Source organism: Columba livia, chromosome 1 (genome assembly GCF_036013475.1).
Source record: "Columba livia isolate bColLiv1 breed racing homer chromosome 1, bColLiv1.pat.W.v2, whole genome shotgun sequence".
Taxonomy (NCBI): Eukaryota; Metazoa; Chordata; class Aves; order Columbiformes; family Columbidae; genus Columba; species Columba livia.
In genome coordinates, this window is record NC_088602.1 from 99,664,568 (window position 1) to 99,682,627 (window position 18,060).

The 18,060-nt window shown below is 58.0% G+C and overlaps 1 protein-coding gene across 12 annotated transcripts in view; it reads left to right on the forward strand.

Annotated features, from left to right (window-relative positions):
- Positions 1 to 18,060, forward strand: part of BCOR (BCL6 corepressor) — an 82,269-nt gene that overhangs the window by 21,051 nt on the left and 43,158 nt on the right. For 6 of the 12 annotated variants that reach the window (XM_021286545.2, XM_065070143.1, XM_065070186.1 and 3 more), the window contains exon 1: positions 2,843 to 3,060. The exons of 1 other annotated variant lie outside the window; for it this stretch is intronic. The gene's annotated coding sequence lies outside the window, so the exon portion shown is untranslated. Of the gene's footprint in view, positions 1 to 2,434; positions 2,504 to 2,842; positions 3,061 to 15,963; positions 16,348 to 18,060 lie in introns of those variants that run through there. 5 more of the 12 variants (XM_065070127.1, XM_065070154.1, XM_065070176.1 and 2 more) reach the window with 2 other exon arrangements.

Sequence of the window (18,060 nt, forward strand, 5' to 3'; positions counted from 1 at the left end):
ACTTTTGTGATGTAAGTGGGGCCGATGGCACCGTGGATCCAGTCGTGCGGGAAGATACAAAGCCCAGATCCATGCAGTCCTGAAGCCGCGGCTGCGGCCACCTCGCCAGGAGATGGGCTAGTTCTGATTTTCTACCGAAAGGAGCAATTTTAATGAGGTTTTCCGTAGGAAAAGGAGAAAAAAAAAAAAAAAAAGAGGCCTTTCCTCCAGCTGTGTGTCTGTAACTCACGTGTGTTCAGTCTAATAACTTTTAATGTCTAGCTCTAAAACATCTTTATAAAAAATAGCTTTACAGCATAATAGGCCAGGTGTCCTTCTGGTTGTTATCAGAGATTAAAAAAACGTGTGGGAGCCTTTTCAGATGCGTTGTCTGCCGTGCCGTGAATACACCCAGCCGGCGCCCCAGGACTGTAGTCCAGCCGCCGTGCTTCGTGGTTCCCCGGGCTTCACTGTGAGGAAGCCGAGCTGGAGTTTCGGTTTTCAGACGATGGATATTTCACTTCTGCTTTGAGACGGGCGAGTTTTTGAAGAGCGACATAGCGAACACCCAAAGCCCGTGATGGCACTTTCATGAAATACCAATGCGCTGGCCGTGACCCGGCTGCGTTGTGTATGTGTGTGCGCTGTGTCCTCCTTCCTGAGCAGCTGGCAATCCCCGCATTTTTTCAAGACGTGGCTTAGATTCTCGATTAAAAACTTATGGGCGGTTTTTTGTTGGGAAGGGGCGCTTTGGTAGAGACGACTTTCGGGAACTCCTGCTTTCCCATCTTCGGAGATAAGCACCAGCGGCGGAGAGCAGGCAGGCAGCCTCGGCCATCCTGTTCTGGCGCTGAATGCTCATCGCCCTGCTTGTGCACTCTCGGCGAGGAAAGCCCCCGTCTCCGCCGCCTTTTCGTGCAGCGTCTTGGACGTGGCGATTAAAAATCCCCCGAGGGAGGAACTGTCCGCATTAATCGCCTGGCGTTTGGCTGGCGGTCGCTCCCACACGGAGCGGTGGCGAGAAGGGCTCGATGCGGCGCCGGCGGCGCTGAGGTGGCAAAACTCCCGCTTCCCCGGGAAGGCGCCCGGTGGTGCGGGGGAGCAATGGGTCTGTGGGCCCGCTGGGCCCGCGATGGGGCCGCCCCGGAATCCTCCACACCACGGGCTCCACAGGAGCAAACCAAGGAGTATCGGCGGGGCTGGGCGTTGTGAACGTGAAATTTACGAGTCGAGCTCGCCGAGCCAAAAGTTGCCTTGCCAAAGTAAATAGATGCAGCCGATAACTACCAACCCGGAGATTAAAGGGCTCCTCAATCCGGGCAGAAATCTTAAAGCAGCCGTAGAAATGCCAGCGAAGGAAACGGCACTTCAGTCGCCACCCCACCCCGGATTGCCACACCACTCGCACGCGGTAAAAAAACACGTAAAGGGCTGCCAAAGCCGGATCAAGCGAAAACGCGCTTTAATAAGCCCCCCCCCCCCCTCCCCGCGCAATGCAGACGTTGACAAACGAGTGGTTTTTTTTCCATTCCGATTCACAGCTTGGAGAAGGGAACCGCGGGGAAGGCACAAATCAGCGCGTCCGTTCCGCGGACCCCACGAAGTTGGGGGCGGCGGGTGGGATCAGAGAAGGGCCCCGGGCCCGGGGGGACCCCCTCCACGGGTGGGAGGCTGCGAGCGATAGGGTCCGTGCGCGCTGTGACCTGTGTGGGGGTTTAGGACAGCTGCCAGCCGTCGGCGGGTCCTGGGGCGGTGGGGATGCCCTTGCGCTACGGGGGAAACCCGGAACCGGCGGGTCTGGCTGGGGGCGCGGGCAGCACCGCCGAAGGGGGATTCAGGGCGCCGCGGTGCGGCGGGGCGCATTAGGGGAACTGAGGCGGGAGGACCGGGGGCGTCCAGCGGAGGGGCCAGGGGATAGCGGGGGACGGCAGCGCGGCGCGACCTGCCGCGGAGCCTCTCAGAGATGTCTGGCAGCGCCGCCACCGCCGCTGCCGCCGGGGTTTTGACAGCTTGGCGGAGCGGAGTGAGCGGAGCTTTATGGTAATTGCGGTTCTCCACTGGCCTTCTGGGTAGCGCGCGAGGGGAGTATCGGCGGGGCGGGGGGGCGGCTTTCCTCTCCTTGTCGGCCGGGGAGCGCTGAGTCCCCCCCGGGGCGCCGCAGCTTGGCAGCGACCTGTGCCAGCCGCGGGGAGCGGGCGAGGAGAGGGGCCGGCAGTGCGGCAGGGGTGGGTAAATCAATTAGTCAGGGCAAGGGGGGGCAGCGGGCGAGCGCTCGGGCGAGCCCAGCCTGGGTAGGGAAACGCAGCCAGGGAAGGGGGAAACTTGCACAGGGAAAAAGCGGTGGCGGCGCTGCTGCTGCCGCCGCTGCTGCTGACGGCGGCTCCCTCGGTGCAGCGCTTGCCCGGGGGGAGGGGAAGGGAGGGGAGGCGGTGGCTGGAGGAGGAGGAGGAGGAGGGAGAGAGGGAGGGGGGATGCGAAGGGAGCGCAGCGTGCAGCAGACGGAGCCCGGTCTCCCAGCGGCAAGGTGAGGAAGAGCGGCTTTCCCGGCGGACTAAAGAGGGGAGGGGGGGGGGAAGAGGAAGAAAAAGAGAGAGAGAGGAGGAGAAGAGGAGGAGGAGAATTAAATCCCCAGCCACACACACACAAAGCCGCGGCGGCCAGGGCACGGGAGACGGCGGCGCGGGCGAGATGTGGGGAACGCCGCGCTCGCCAGCGCAGGAACTTCGCCCGGAGCAAGCCAGCAACATGGCGCTGCCAAACCAGAGCCGGCAGCCGGAATGAGCATCGCGGGCTGCCGCTCTCGCTCCCGCCGCTGAGCCCAGACGAGCCGAGAAGCAAAGCCCTTCCCGCGGGCACCTGCCCCGTCGGCGCAGGCGGCGGCCGCGCTCCTTCTCCCCGCGCCCTGCAGCTCCCTTCCTTCCCGCACCATTCCGCGTCGGGGCAAGACGCGGCACACGCACCTACGGAGAGAGGGACTGGGATCGGGAAACTTTTCTCACCCCCCATCCCCGACGGGGCTGCCCTTCCCGTGAGAGCACCAGGGCGCGGCGACGGTGCGGGGACTCGCGGCGCGGCGGGAAGGTCAGTGCTTCGCTCCGCGAACAGCTCCCGTGCGGAAGCGCCGCCGCCGCCTCCTGGTCCCATGGTGACGGGGTGGCCGCGGGGCTCCACTCGCCCCGCTGCTGGAACGGCGGCGCGGCGGCGCCTCCGCCGAAAGTTACGGCACGGGGCATCGGGACTCGAGCGGGGGTGGCGGGCAGGCGGCGGGGCAGAGGGGTCTCCCTGTGCGCCTCCTGGGCTGCGGTGGTAGAGGGGAAGTTTGGAGGCAGTTGCTTGTAAAGATGCTTGTTTGGGGCAGTGGAGGCGGTCGGGGAAGCTGCCGGTCGTGCTGTTGGCTCCAGTGCGCCTGTGAGGAGTAGTGATGGTGTTCCCGTCGTCTCGCATATTGCGATCGGGAAAGCACCGGGGCAGCGGCGGTGCGGGCTTCCGCGGGACGGGGCGAGCGAGGAGCGGCGCTGCCGACCCACGGAGCGAGGACGGCTGCCGCGGCGGGTGGGCTGTGCTCCGCGCTCCCCGCCGAGAGGAGGGGACGGCGGGCAGGTGGGCAGCGAGGGGAGCCCGCTGCGGGCTGCCTTTCCCTCGCAGGGAGAGCCCGGGGCGCCGCTCCCCCCCGCTTCCCTCCGCCCCGGCGGGGCGGGCGCCGCCGCGCACGTGGGGCAGGGCGGTCCGGGGTTTTCCCGTGCGCGGAGCTGTGCTGGCGTGAGGTCCGGCGCGACACGGAAGTTTAGTCAGCCCTAAAATGTAGTTTGGAGTTGGAGAGCGAGCCGGAGGCAGGCTCGGGGCTTGCCATCAAAGGGCCGGCCGGAGGGGAACGGCCAGGCAGGGAGGCAGCGGAGGCTGCTTTGTGAAGACGGGGCCAAGTGGGGCGGCTCTGCGCAGCATATGAGGCATGCATTTGATGTTCGTGGAGCGAGTCCGGGGGCGAGGGCTGCGGAGCGTTCGCGTTCCTCTTTCTTTCTCGATGTGTGTGCGTGGTGTTTTTTTTTTTTTTTCCTCTCGTTTGCGCGATGTCTGTAGGATCCAGGGCTTGGTGATTCCGGAGGGGGAGGCGAAGAGCACGGCCCCCCTCCCCTCGACAAAAAAAAAAAAAAGAAAAAAAGAAACAGCCCTGGCGGTAGTGAGCGGTGTAAAACTGACAAAGTGTGATGACTGGCTTTAATGGTATCGCCTCGGAGCTCCTCGAAGCATTAATTCCCACTAATGAATCTTTTCCAGAAACTCCGTTCATTGCTTTCATCTGCTCTTTGGGGCCTGCAGCTTTTGTATTCGTGTTTGTATTAGAAGGCGGGGGGGGACGGGTGCTGTATGAGCCCAGCCCGCACCACGTAGCCCCGTAGCCAAGCCCGGATTTTCCAAAGGTTTCTATTAACTTTTTTTTTTTCTTTTTCCCCTGCCCCCTCCCCGTGGCTCTACCGCAGGGGGCGGCCGGGGAGAGCCGTGCCCCTCCAGGGCTGCTTAGGAACAAAGCTGGGGGCGAGAGCGGGCGGGCGGTGCGGGGTCTCGCCCCCCGAGGCAGCGCCCGCACCCCCGCTGGTTCCGCCGCGCCTGGTTCGCCGCCGCCTGCGCTGCGCCCTCCCCGCCCGCGCTTTTCCCGCAGCTTTGTGCCCGCCGAGCCCGGCGTACCGCTTCCTCCGGCCGCCGCTCTCACCTAATTTCGTCCCTGAGACGCTGGTACTTGACTATCTGTCTAGAGCCCGGAGCCGTCGCGCTTGCGACACACCGATTCATTTCCTTTCGGTTCTGCTGTCGGAGCCGCTGGGTGTGTTGGTTTTTTTTGTGTGTGTGTTGTTTTTTTTCTTTCTTTTTTTTTTTTTTTTTTTTTTCCCGATAGGTAGCCAGCGCAGCGCTCACTGTAATTGCTTTTAGGAGGATTAGGAACAAATTCCTTTTCCATCTCCCCCCCACCCCGCGTCGCCTCCCCCCCCCCCCGCCCGGTTGCTTTCGCGCGCCGGGGCTGCAGTTTATCCCTAGTGCAGTTCTTTGAATTGCTGTCACAAATAGGTGACTCAGAGTTAATTAGGAAGTATGCATCGGATCAATGGGCTGCACAGCTCATTAGTTATTCCCCAGCCTTTTGCAGCGTTGGACCTCCGGCTCCTCGCCCCGTATATACCCCTTTAATACGCAACCCGGAGGGCTGGCAGGGATCAGGGAGCACTTCGGGTGCGGGGTCTGGGTGCGAAGGGGCGTAATGAATACGGACATTGAAGTTTCCAGGTTGGGAGGTTGCCTGTGGACTAGTGGCCGGGTCCCTCTTGCTCCCCCCGCCCCTCCCGTCCCGGTTATCAAACCTGCCTCCTCACATGGGTGTGGAGGGCCCTCGCCCACCCCGAGACCGGAGGGACGAGCCCGGAATGTTACCAAAAACAAACAGGCACACACACACACAAAAAGTGTGCGTGTGTTTATTGGAGCGTACGCTGAGAGAGCAGACAAAATCTCATTTGTCAGGCATGAAGGTGGGCTGTGTGGAAGGCTATAAATATACCGGGGAGGATTGTATCACGGTCACTTTTCTGTTCTTCGCCATTTCTAAGGTGAGTGGCGGAGGCTGAGGGACCGGGCAGGGGCTTCTCCTGGTATTGTTTGTCCGTCTGTGATAGATCGGTCTAGACAGCCGCTCAGGCTCCCTGCGAGCTCAGGAACCGGAGCCTGAAAGGGAGAGTGGGGGAGTCGGAGAGGAAAAGGTCACAGCGATATTTTTTTTTTTTTTTTTTTTTGGTGGCTATGGTTGTTAACCCTTAAAACCGAGAGAAGATCGCAGCTGGCTACTCCGGCCTGGAAGGGTGCGAGAGCAGCAGAGGTTGCGGGGAGGACGGGGCAGTGCACCTCGGGCCTCCGGCGCTGCTCCCTTCATCTAATGGCTTTATAAAAGCTGTTTCCCACAACAGGAAAAGAGTTCACGAGGCGAACGCCAGATTATTTCGTTCCCAGGAGTTTCCTCTCCCTGGAAACTCCGAGGAACGCTAGGAGCCAGGGTCGGGCGGTCGTGGCGCCAGGGAAGCCTCCGCAGCCCCATGGGCTTGGGGGTGGCAGGGCCCCAGGGGTGTCCGAGTCCCGGCAGCGGGGGGGGTTCCCGGCGGCTCTCCGCCTCCCCCGCCCCCCCCTTCCCGCGGGTTGCAGTGGAAACCCCGCGGTGGAGGTTCCCGACCCCACGAGGGGAGCGAGTTTCCGCGGCTGCTTTCAGGTCCCGTCAACTTCTCCTGCAGCTCGGTGCCCTTCGCCCCACGGGGCTGCGTGCGTGTTCACAGCGTGTGGCAGCCTCCCGCTCGTGTCTCTGCACGGAGAAGCCGGGCGTACCTGCCTCGGGGCGTTTGGAAGCCCATGGGGGTATGCACACCTCGTGGAGTGCAAGGGCTGGTGGAGAGCGGGGTCTGCGTTGAGGCTCGGGTGGGCCGGGGGTTATTTGCAGCTCCTGCGTGCGTGTGTGCTTGCTTTTGTACCGAGATGTCCTCGGTGGATGAGATGCTGCGCTGATCGTGGCGTGCAAGCCTGGGCGGTACAGATTAAAAGCAGTTAAGGCTTTAGAGCGATAGATAAAAGCTGGTTTTGTTGGATTCGCCTGCAGCGCAGACCGTTCCCATTCCTCTTTGTCTGAGCCCCGGTTCCGGGCGCTACAGCCTTATTGGAAATGCTCCCGAGCAGTCCGCGCAGCCAGGGCAGCAGGCAGCTCAGCGCTTATTTACACGTCACATCTAAATACATCTCTAATTAGATAGAAGCAACGCCGGAAATGGCAGATTTGTTGCATATCTAATAGAGACCAGTGCAAACAGACTCAGCAGGGTTTCCCTCTCTTCCCCCCCCTCAAAAAAAAGACCAGCAAGACCACGCTAGTAATCTGAGACAGAAGAGAAATGACTTCTCTCATTTGAGTGCATTATGAACCACATTGGCAAATGCCTCTATTCTAATATTTAAAGCAATACTTAGGATGTGTGAACTGAATGCCCAAATATGGACTGGGTCTTGAAACAATACTGGTGCCTTGGCTTTATTCCTGTGCTGGTGGACAATCCAGGCTCCGTGTCACACACTGTATCATATCTTCCCTTACCAGGATGTGCCAAGAGCTGCAGTTTCACAGGCAGTTTGAAATTATTGTCCCTTTTCCCTCCTGTTCTCCTATTCCACGATAGCTGAGGTTTTTTTAAGGTTGATGAAGAAGCCAGGGTCCACCTAACAGGGATGCCAGAGGCAAGGCAACTGAGCTCCAGGGGTTCCTGTACAGTCCATGCAAGCAGACTTTGTGGATCTGTGCAGCTGTGAGACCACACAAAGTTGTTGACATGCTTTCGGATCTCCGTTTGCGGAGAAAATGGACCCAGACCACCACAGCCCAAAATAATGAATGCTGTACATACCAAAGTAGTTTTAGCAATCTGTGTATGTCCTTTAAAAGGTCTCTCAACTTTGATCGGTGAGTGGCCCCTGCAAAGACAAGCTCTAGCAGCCACGTTGCCCTGTTGCCCTGAGAGTAAACGTGGCTTGGAGTAAATTGGTGCTTGGCATGGAGGAGAAGCGGGCTCTGATTTCTGCGCGTCTTGACAGAGGTGTGGGCTGTTGCTGGGACTCGGCAGCATAGTTGGGTGGTACAGGTAATATGCGATACGCTATCTTTCCCCCAAACACCGCAATAGATCACATTTTAGTGTGGGCTTAGAAAGAGCAACATGAAGCCGAGCTTATGTACTTCCTCCTTAGGCTGGTGTCACTTTAGAAGTAATTGATGGCCAGATCGGGCGTGTTCCCCTCTTTTTCTTGGTTTTGCAGTTCCCTGAGTGCCAGAGGCGAGCTGGCTGGCTGGGAAGAGCCAGGCTAACCCCGTTTAACTCTGGCGGGCAGCTCTGGCCGTGTGTTTGCATGCGGGAGGCCTGGGCTGCAGGCAGGGGGAGTTCCCGTGGCCCTGAGCAGCTCCCGTTAATCCTCCTGTCCTTTCTGGGAACGGGCTTATGGCAGTCGCTGCTCCCAAGCGACCTTTCCCTCCGACTCGACGCTCTCAGGTCCTGAGACTGTGGCAGGCAGGGCCATCTCTCCCGGGGGAGCATGTCTTTCGTGGGGGTTTCTCCGGAGCAGGCAGCCTGCATGCCTTGAAATAGCCAAGTAGGCAAGGTGGAGACGGAAAGGAGGCGGCCAAGAACTCGTTGCAAATGTGGATTTAGGAAAGTTCTGCTGCTTTCCAGCAGGGAATTAATTTTTCCTTGTTTGCTGGACAGCAGTTCTTGGCCGAGTGGAGATTTTTTTCCCTTTCCACTCTTCCACTGCTGGGAAAGTTAGTGAGTGAGAGCATGCCTCAGTACCTGCCCGCCTGTTTTCCTAAACCGTTTGAATTATTTGAGACTCCTTCCCTGTGCATATAGGTGCTCATCTCACCCCAAACCTGCCTTGTGAGCTAATAGATTCCGTGCCGTGTGATTAGACATGCAAGGAAGTCCGCTTGGAGAAGATCCTGACAGCATGAAATATAATTTGTGATCTGAAAGACAGTTTCCAGTATAATCTCATTATGCACCACAGACTCCCGGTGTTATTTTGTAGAAGGCGGACAATGATCAATTTACATTGACCTGGGGCTGGGCGAGCTTTTAGATGGTAATTGCCATATTGATTTGCATGCAAAAAGGAGACCTGCTAAAATTAAAGACCGGAAGCTAAATTAAACTAAATTTATTGTCTAGGTGCAAACTAAAAGACTTGTTAAAGTCTAGGCTAGACTTGGAAAGCTATGAAGTTGTGAGAAAAATTATTCTCATCCCGATCACTTTGGAAAATGAATCTACATGACGGAGACGAGCACTGCAAAGACCCTATTGTGAGCGGAGGCACACAAGCCTGGGCTGTTCCGTGTAAGCCCCGACTCTCTAAACAATCAGAGAATAAAATATCTCCTCTGTCCAATGAAAATCTCCGCCTGAATGTTGGGATTGTCGTGCTAAGGAAAACAAAGCTTTATTTGGATAAGACAATTAAAGTGGAAAGCGCAGAATCCACCAGCCACACTGGGAATGGCTCGTATAAAGAGCTGAGTGTGTTCAATAGAACACTGGGGAAAGGGGGAGGCTCAAGGCTGCGCTCGGCGGCTGAGCCGGCACGGGAAAGCCTGGCATTGTGCTTCCTCCGCCTGCTCCTCGGCCAGGAGGGGTGAGAGCGCTCCCAGCCAAATGCGCTCGCCTTTCCATTGCTCCTGCTGCTCTCAAAGCAATCTGCCACGGCCGGGAGCTGCACCAGCGCGGCTCTGCACAGGGTCGTTCCCCGTGCACCTCCAGACAGCCTGTGGTGGGTTGCAGTATGCCAGTGCTGCCAGCCAGCCTGTTATTTCTCAGTGCGTGTTTTGTTTTTCATTTTCAGTTGGAGTAGTTCTTGCTCTTTCCCCAGGTGTTCGTTTAACGCTCAGGCATACCTCACCTAGGGGCCTCTGTATTTGCATATTACAAAACATTTGGGCCTGTATACTCAGCTACAACAGTCATATCTCCTCCACAGGAGTATCGGAGTAGCTGGTGCCTGGCACAGTTGATAGAGAGAAGTATGCCTGTACTTGCACGGGCAGCAGACCCTGTGCCTGAGGCAGCCTGGTGGCTGTCCTTGTGCTTGCGTGGACTGGGAGCCACGAGGCTGCCCATCCCTCACCTGCTGTTATGTTTCCCCGCTGCTCTCCAGGAGCGGGGCAGCATTGCAGCCGGGGGTCTCCTGGAGGGGGTGGGAGAGCGTTGTGGGGCTCATTTAGCTGCAGCTTTAGTATGGCATTTGCTCATGGTGGCAGGTAGGGAGAGACAAGTGAAATCAAAAGCTGGAGGGGCGTATTCTCAGCTCTCCTTGAAATTCACAGAGAACTTGCTAATAGCATGAGAAGGGATAGGCAGAGCTCCTCTACTTTCCAAGTGTAAATTCCTTCCCTGAGCCAGACTTTCTCCATGTGAAAGCTTCTGGCTATGGAGAGATCCTACAGGGATCCCTGATCCCCAGGCAATCCCCTTTGCTCCCACGCCCCAGTGTGCTGGGTTGTGCTCTAAGCCTCTCTGGCTTGCCCACAGCAGGAGGAGGCTGAGCTGGGCGTTGAGGGAAGCCCTTCCCACAGGATGCGGTCCTCCCGGGCTCACCTTGCTCTGGCCTGGTAGTGCTCTCTGTGCGGTGTTTTCCTTTTCTCCCGTTTCAGTAGTCAAGCACAAAGCAGATTAGCAAAGCCCCGTGCAGAATTAAGCAGCCCGGTGCAAAGTTATGCTGAGCTGCTCCTGGAGGACTTGCCTGCTTTAACCTGGCAGACCTCCCGTGCTGTGCCATGCTTTGCAGTGCCAGGGCAGACCAGGGCCAGCGGGCAGGGGTGGATGCTTCCCGGGGTCTCCACACAGCGGTGGGCAAGGAAATCACTCTGGCTAAAGTTGCGAACAGCAGGAGTAGCTGGAACAATACTTGCAAGCAGGAAGTGATCTCCCAGGGTAAATGTTTTAATGGAAGTGTAACCTGGCATTGCACAAAAACCCAACCCAAGGCGGCTGCTGCCAGCTGGGGAGGATGCAGGGCTCGGGGAGATGCGTGGGAGGCGGTGCCGTGCCGTGATGCGCCAGGGGCGCCCACGGCAGAGCCGTGCGTGTGGAGCCGGGGGCGGCTGCAGTGCGGCCTGCCCTGAGCAGGCGGCTGAAGGTTGTCTTATTTTAGCTACAGAAATATCTCTCTAGATCCGTTACTGTGAGATCTCGTTTGCAATAAACTGTATTGGCTCTCCTCTTTATACAAATTGCTGGTATGAAAGAAAACCCAGCCTATATGCACAGAGGCAGGCATGAGCTAGTGAGATCAGGTTTCCTACTGAGCTCCCGGAGGAGAAGTCAGCATTTGATTGAAGCTACACTTGGTTCTTGGTTCCCAAGGGACAGCAGCCCTGAAACACGAGAGCCCTCCCTCCTTTTTTTCCCCCTTCTCTCTCTTCTTGCTCTAAAAGCCTTTGTGCTGAAAGAGCCTCAGTAGGCACGAATCACCAGTCTCTCACAAGAGTGTGTTGCAGCCTTTGCTGACATTGTTTTGTTAGCAGTGGTTTTTACCAGGCCAGCAGATTTCTAGCTACGTATAGGCAATGAATAGTCGATGATCCTGACCTGTGAGTACGTACTGGAATCATTTGTCGGTGAATCCGATTCGGAAGTCAATTGGAAGGTGTCACATTGGTGTGAAGCACCTTACCTGCCTGCAGAGCACTGCCCTTTGGCAGGAGTCAGGCCAAGACGGAGGTGTGCTCCCAATAAAATGAGCTATTTTCTCTTGCTAGTGCCGGCTCCCAAACCGCATATAAGCACCTAGAAAGTGCACTTCCAGCTCCTGTGTCTTCTTCAAGAGTTCGTGTGGTACACAAATTTCGGAAGGTTGCTGTGTCGTGGTTTTCCCTTAGAGATGCACAACTTGGGTAGTGCTGGGAGTCAAACTGAGCAAGGAAAGCTTTCCTCGAGTTGATTTATTTTTCCCTCGCTTCTGTTCAGTATATTTCACCTCTCCTATAACTTCGATGCTGATAGAAGAATGACTAAGGGCAGGGAAGGAGGTACGGGGGATTTACACTCAAATTCCAGCTGTGCCCAACAAAAGGCCCGCTGAGAGTGCGCAGCACACTCCTTTGTTGCCAGGTGGTTGTATCGCAAGCAAAGTTGGACTCGTGTTTTCGGTTATTGAGGTTTTTCTTTTCTTTTTTTTTTTTTTTTCCTTCCGTACGAGGGAAAAGGCTCAAAGTGGAAACGCGTCTCTGCCGGCCGGCTGTGCAGAGGGGCCGGGGCTGCCGCGGGCTGCGAGCGGCGGGGTCATCGCCCGGGGCAAGGCCGGCGGGGGCGGCCGGCCGCGGCGGAGGGGCCCCCCGGCGGGAGCTTTGCTGCGGTAACAGGTCGGGCGCTGCTGCCGCCGGCCCGGTGCGAGGCAGCAGGGCAGGGGTTGGGGGTGGGGAGATCGGCCTTCCCGGGGACGCGCCGCGGGGGCGAGCTCGTCGTGTGTCGTGGGGCGCTGCGCAGTTGCAGGCGCGGCTTTCCCCGCTACTGCGGGGTTCCCCCTCGCCCTTTCCAAAAGCCAAACCGAGAGCGGAGCTCAGCTTCGGATAAGGCATTTCGTCGGGCGAGAGTGCGGGCTGCAAAACCCTCTCCCCTTGGTGGAGGAGAGCCCCTCAGGGCTCGGGACCCCGCTGGCATCGGGTTAGCGGAGCAACCCATCCCCCGGCCGGCAGAATTCCCCCGGAGCAGCGAGGCACCGCCTGACCAACCGCCGGGAACAAGCACGTTTCTGGCCCCGGGGCGGGGGAGGCGGGTAGAGGGTGTTCCTTGTTTCGAGTAAACCAGCTGCAGTAGTTGATGGTAAAGCAATGAAGGCAAGACACAATGCTGCTGTTGTTGGTTTGATCTCGAACTGGGGATTGTTAGTCTGGATTTAACTCTGTGGCGAGGGGGGGAAGGCGAAGGCTGTTTACAGCCAGTGCAAATAATGTGACAGCTGTTGAAGCGCGAAGAGTCCGCGCCTCGCCGGCACTCGCACACAAAAGCTCTCGCTGCGGCCGGAGCAGCCCAGGGGCCGCCCCGCTGCTCCCGGAGGCACCGCCCGCCGCTGCGGGGCCCGGCACGGCACTGCGGGGCCCGGCGGGCATTCCGGGCGGCGGCAGGGCGGCGAGCCTTGCTCCCCTGCCGTGGCGGCGTCGCATGAGCAAACGCAGCTAGGCGGGCAGAAACCACCCCCCCTGCTTCTCTCCTCCTCCGTTTGATTTATAAGCGCAGGGAGGCTGCGGGAGGAGCGGTCGGCTCCGCGCCCGACCCCGCCGGCTTCAGCACTGGGAAATCCCTCACGGCGGCAGATTTGCGCCGGCCCCAGGTGACTTTGCAGGAGCGGCGGGCAAGGCGTCCCGACAGCCCCTCGGGAGGTGAGGGCAGCCTTTCTCCGAGCCGGTTCTGGCCTTGCGTAAGGCACGGCACGGTGGCTGGCTGTGCGGGTTTTGCCTCCCGAGCACGTGTTGGTGGTGGAGGAGTTGTTGTTGTGTCTTGAGATGGCAGCGTGCAGCCCCTGGTAACCTGGATGTACAGGCACCCCTGGAACAGGTCCTCATTGAAAAACTCCTCTCGTGTAAATAGTCCAAGTGGCTATTTCTCATCAAAGCCTCTGCATCCAAGCCCCTTGGTTTGCGTTTTGAGTGTGGGATATAAAATGCTGCCTGTTCTTGACATTTGCTCCAGTACCCAAAGTGATATCCCACCCCTTTCAGAAGAGCCTCTGGAAAGTCGAGGGAACTTGGAGAACTGGGTTCCAGCCTATATTTGTACCTGACATAGTTTTGCTACCTACGAGAATCGCTATGTTTTTTATAGCAAGTGACCTCCACGTACTATTGTCTTTTTGATAAGGTGGCTCTGGGGCAGAAGGCAGGTAGAAGGGGGAGATGCTTATTTTCTCCCCTACCCTCCCTTTTTGCAATTTTCCTTGATGGGTTGCCTTTATGTATTTCTCTCTCCAGTGAATCTGTTATTTTTTTTCTTTCTCTTTCGGCCTTGACTGTCCCCTTGGTCCTTTATGGATTATGCTCTGCTATTAGTGGCGAAAGTGCGCCAGTATTCAACAATTTTAGCATCAATTCCTATAAAACGGTGTTTTATATGACATGTACAATTTTTCTGCAAGAATACTGCTTGTGAAACTAGTTTCACCGTGGAGCAAAGGCGGAAAGATAAACAAGCCTGCATAGCCAAAACACTGGCAATCTCTGCCTCCTTCCAAATCTTTTAAAGTCACGGAGTAAAATTTTCAGGATTATGCTGCTGCCTCTGAGGAGAGAATGTCGCTGGCATAAAAAAAAAAAAAAAAAAAAAAAAAAACGAAAGAAAGAAAAAAGCTAATGCAAATTAGAGAAAAATAATTTTCTTTCAGCGATATGCAATGTATTAGTCACTTGTTATCATGCTTAGAGGCAGACCTCATTTGCGCGTCTGCCAACTCGTTCACATCTGCTCAGAGCTGTTCAGGGCATTTTAACCTTGGCGGTGTCGTGTCGTAGTCCCACGGATCAAGAACGAGTAATTAAAGCTCTAAGCAGCAAAAAAATTCATAGCCGCCCATCTGCACGGCAGTTGATTCGCTGCTTTGTTTCGGTGCGGAGCGCCGGGATGGGAAGGCAGGGCCGACGGCGGCCTCAGCGGTGTCCTCCTCTCTGGCTGGGAATCACCGCCACCGGCAACTTTATTCTCCCCGACCCCCCTTTTTTATTAATTTTCCACGAAAAAAACGAGCCTTGGTGTGGGTTTTTTTCTTGTTTTTTTTTTTTTTTTTTTTTTCTTTTTTTTTTTTTGCCCCCACTGTTTCTCGGACGGTGAGACGGGTGGTGCGCAGCGCTGATTGTGCTCGCCCTGGACGTGCGTTTCTTCTAAAGGTTTGGAGAAGGTGATGTGATGCTGGGACGCAGAGTTACGGAGACGTTTTCCGAGACGCTTGTAATGCCGGTTTCGGAACCGAAGGCTCGCCAGTGTTTTCCAGAACTGCTCAGGAAAGCCTTTCCAATCAAGGAGAAACGTTAGCGCCGTAAATGCAACATAAACTTTGGGGCGAGGCTAATTTTTATGTATTGTTTAACAGAAACCGAGCTGTTTATTTGTTTGTTGTTAGGAGGAGGGGGGGGCGGAAGGGAGGAAAAAGCCCCAACTTCCCAAGCACTTTTTCTTAGATGCGGCCGCCGAAGGTCTCCATGCACCGGGGGCTGGAGCCGGCCCCGCCGCGGCTGTGCAGACAAAGCCCTGCGGGGAGCGGGAGGTTTGCAGGCTGGCCGCGCTAGGGAAAACGAGAGACGGAGACACCTAAGTTTGATATTTAGGTGTTGTGCGCTGGCGATTTGCTGCATGAAGCGCGGAGCCGCCGTCTCCCGGCAGGGATGCCGCGGGGGGAGGGTGAGTTGGGGGGAGCGGACGGAGCCGCTCCCCATCCATCAGCCCCCTCGAAGCTGTTGCTCCGTAAATGAGGGAACCACAGGCCCTGTCAGCCGCAATTATGCAAAATGAAGTCGTCCGTGATCAATATCTCCCAACGTCCCCGACGGATGCGTGGGGGGGCCGCCCCCGCCTTGCGTGCCGCGGCGGCTCCGCGCCGGGGAGCGGTGCGCCGGGGTGGCCGGAGGGAAACCAAGGGCGTATGTCCCATTAATCACCCCCCTCCCTCGGGGGTGCGGCGGGGGCTGAGGGAAGGAAACGGGGGCCGTGCTTCGGTATTTCTGCAAGGATAACGTTGCGGAAGTGAGCGCAGCCTTTCGCCCAACTCTGTCTCGCAGGAGCGCTGGGACTTTCGTATTTAATGTGTGTCTGGGTCGTCCCCCCCCTCCCCCCTTAAATTTCTGGGGATATCGGGGGTAGAGGGGGACGGCGGGGCTCAGAGGAGCCCGGTGAATGGCGAGCCCGTGGCGCTGGGCTCGCCCAGCCTTCCGCGGCCGAACAATGGGGGACGGGCGGGGGGGGGAAGGGGCTGGCTTGGTGGTATTTTTCTTTTTTTTCTTTTCCTCCCCTCTCTCTTTTCTTTATATTCCCCTGCTGAAAAGCAAAAGCCACACGGAATAAAGGCAACAATGAAGGGCTCCCGGGATGCCGAGTGCGCGGCGGGTTAATGGGGTGGGGGCGCGCAGGCCTGGGCTCTGCTTTCCCTTCCCCACACCGGGAATGCGGCCTTAAATTACCTGAAATGCACATTTCTGCCCGGCCCGCGGTGCGTGGGTGTGTGTGTGTGTGTGTCCCTCTCTCGCTGCTGCCGCTGCTCCTCCTTCCCAGCCCGGGCTCGGCTGCTGCCTGTTGTCTCTGGCAGCAGCAGCGGAAACCTCGCTCCCGTGCGTGTGTGTGTGCGCGAGTGTCTGTGTGTGGGGGTGTGTGTCTCTAAAATGGCGCGGACGGCCTGGGTAGGGAGATGCCGCGGCGGGTGGGCGAGGGAGGGAGGCCGGGCTCTCGCCGGGGGGCCCCGTTTGCGCGGGGGCCCGGGGATTTCTGCAGCGGAGCCGGTTTGCGGCTCCCTCCGCCACCTCCTCCTCCGGCAGCCTTGTTCATGGCATGACCAGAGCGGCGGCAGGCTGAACTGCCGTGCTGCCCGCCGCGGTGTGTGGGGGAGGAAACCCCTGCCCGCCCCCCCGCAGAGAGCAGCCTGCCCGCCTGCCGCCGCGGCTTGTGCTGGGGAGCGGAGGCATCGCCCGCGCCGGGGCGGGCGCCGGGAGCGGTGGTGCTGGGCTGCCGGGGCGGTGGAGGGTGTCGGTGTTTCCCGCGAATCCCCGGGAAATCCTTCACGCAACGATGCCTCAAAGTTGGGTACCGGTCTCCTCACCTCCCCCAGGTGTGTGTGGGGGAGCCTTTTCAGTCTCGCTGTCGCACGTCCTCGATGCCTTTAAACCGGGGGGCGCGGGGTGGGAATGGGAGCGAAGGCTCCTGCCCTGCGAACGTCCCATACCCATAACCTTCAGGTATGGGCATCGCCGAGGCAGCCTTGGCCTCCCGGGCTGCCCCACGGAGGCGTGTCTCTGGGGGTCTGGGTCTTCCCCCGGGGCTCCGCGCAGGCGGTGCCGTTTGGGCTCCAGGGTAAGGCGGCCAGGGTTATTTGAAGGATCGCCAGCCATTTTAACTTTCCCTTATAGGCCTCCTCCCCCGCCCCCTTCCCCAGTTCCTAGACTTATCATTAATTGAAAACTTTTTTTTTTTTCCCTTTTTGGCTGCCGCCAGCGCTGAGAGCGTTGCAGTAATTCGCCTCGCAGCATATGGGAAAGGGGGAAAGCGCCGCTGCCGCTACGGCGCAGCGACTGTCTGTGCGGGGTCCAAGGCGTGACAGACGGCGCGGGGGGGCGCGGGGGCCGGGGCCGCCTCTCCCTCGGGCTGCCTGTGCCGGAGGGGGCCGCCCCGCTGGAGCCCCGCTGCGGGCGGAGGAGGGGGAGAGGAGGGGGGGGGGGTGGGCGCGTTTGTCCGTCGGGCCGGAGCAAGGCACAGCGCGGCGTCCGTGCCCGGCGGCGGGGAGGATGCCCCGAAGGCGCCGGTGCTGGCTCGGCGTCCCCAGTTGTCCTCGGACGGCTCCGCCGCACCGTGTTTACACGGTAGAAAGTCCTGGTCGCCGTCCGACACGTGACGGTGTAGGAGCCGCGGGGGGGACGGGACACGGAGGACGACGGGGACGGGGGGGGGCGGCTGCGACAGGAGCCTTAAAATAGACTCCGACCCCTTTGCGCTGCCTGCACGCTGCCTAAACCGAAATGCATTACTGTCGTGCATGACTCAATATGTATTTTAAATCGGTTTAGCGATCTCGCTGGCGCATTGTGCTTAGCTTTATGGTTAAATGAAATGCCACACGTCCCGGGTAAAGGTCAAACTTCTTCTCTAATCCGCGGATCCGTGCGGCGGCTACTTAGTCTGGTGCTTCCCCCTCTGATTTACAAAACGTGTCACTAGCGGTGATGCCGTTTGGAGATTGCAAAAAATAACCTACCGTGGTGGGGTTTTTTTAAATTGCAACCACCCCTGTTCTTTAAACACTTGTCTAATATTAGATCGCTGGCTGCTGCCAGAGCTTTATAGGGCGCACTGTAAACCGTGCAGCAATAGTGTCTCTAAAGTCTCCTTTCTGCCCGTGGTACAGGTCGTTGTTTTTATAACTCCTAAATATGTAAGTCGGAGGTACAAGATAAACGAGGTACCTAAACACATTCATAAGCAGCTGCCCGTATTTAAGCTTATAAATACCGTACAAACGCTGCCCTTTAAATCAAGCTCCAGATGAACAGGTAGAGGGCTAATCGAAGGAGATCGCTACGAGTCCCCGATTGCTTTTCACTCCTCTCGCAGGGATTTTCGCAAATCTAGAAATGATCCTTTCAGTGGCCTGGAACCGGGCGCCGACGGAGGTGGGGGGTTCAGAGCCGAGTAATTTATTGCATCGCTTTTAATTTCCGAAAGGCCGGGTTGTTTGCAGAAGCGCCTGCCGCTCCGGCGCTGCCACCGGCGCTCGCAGACTTCTTTTTTTTTTCACCCCGTGCAGCCCTCCCCGCCGGCTGGCGTTGCG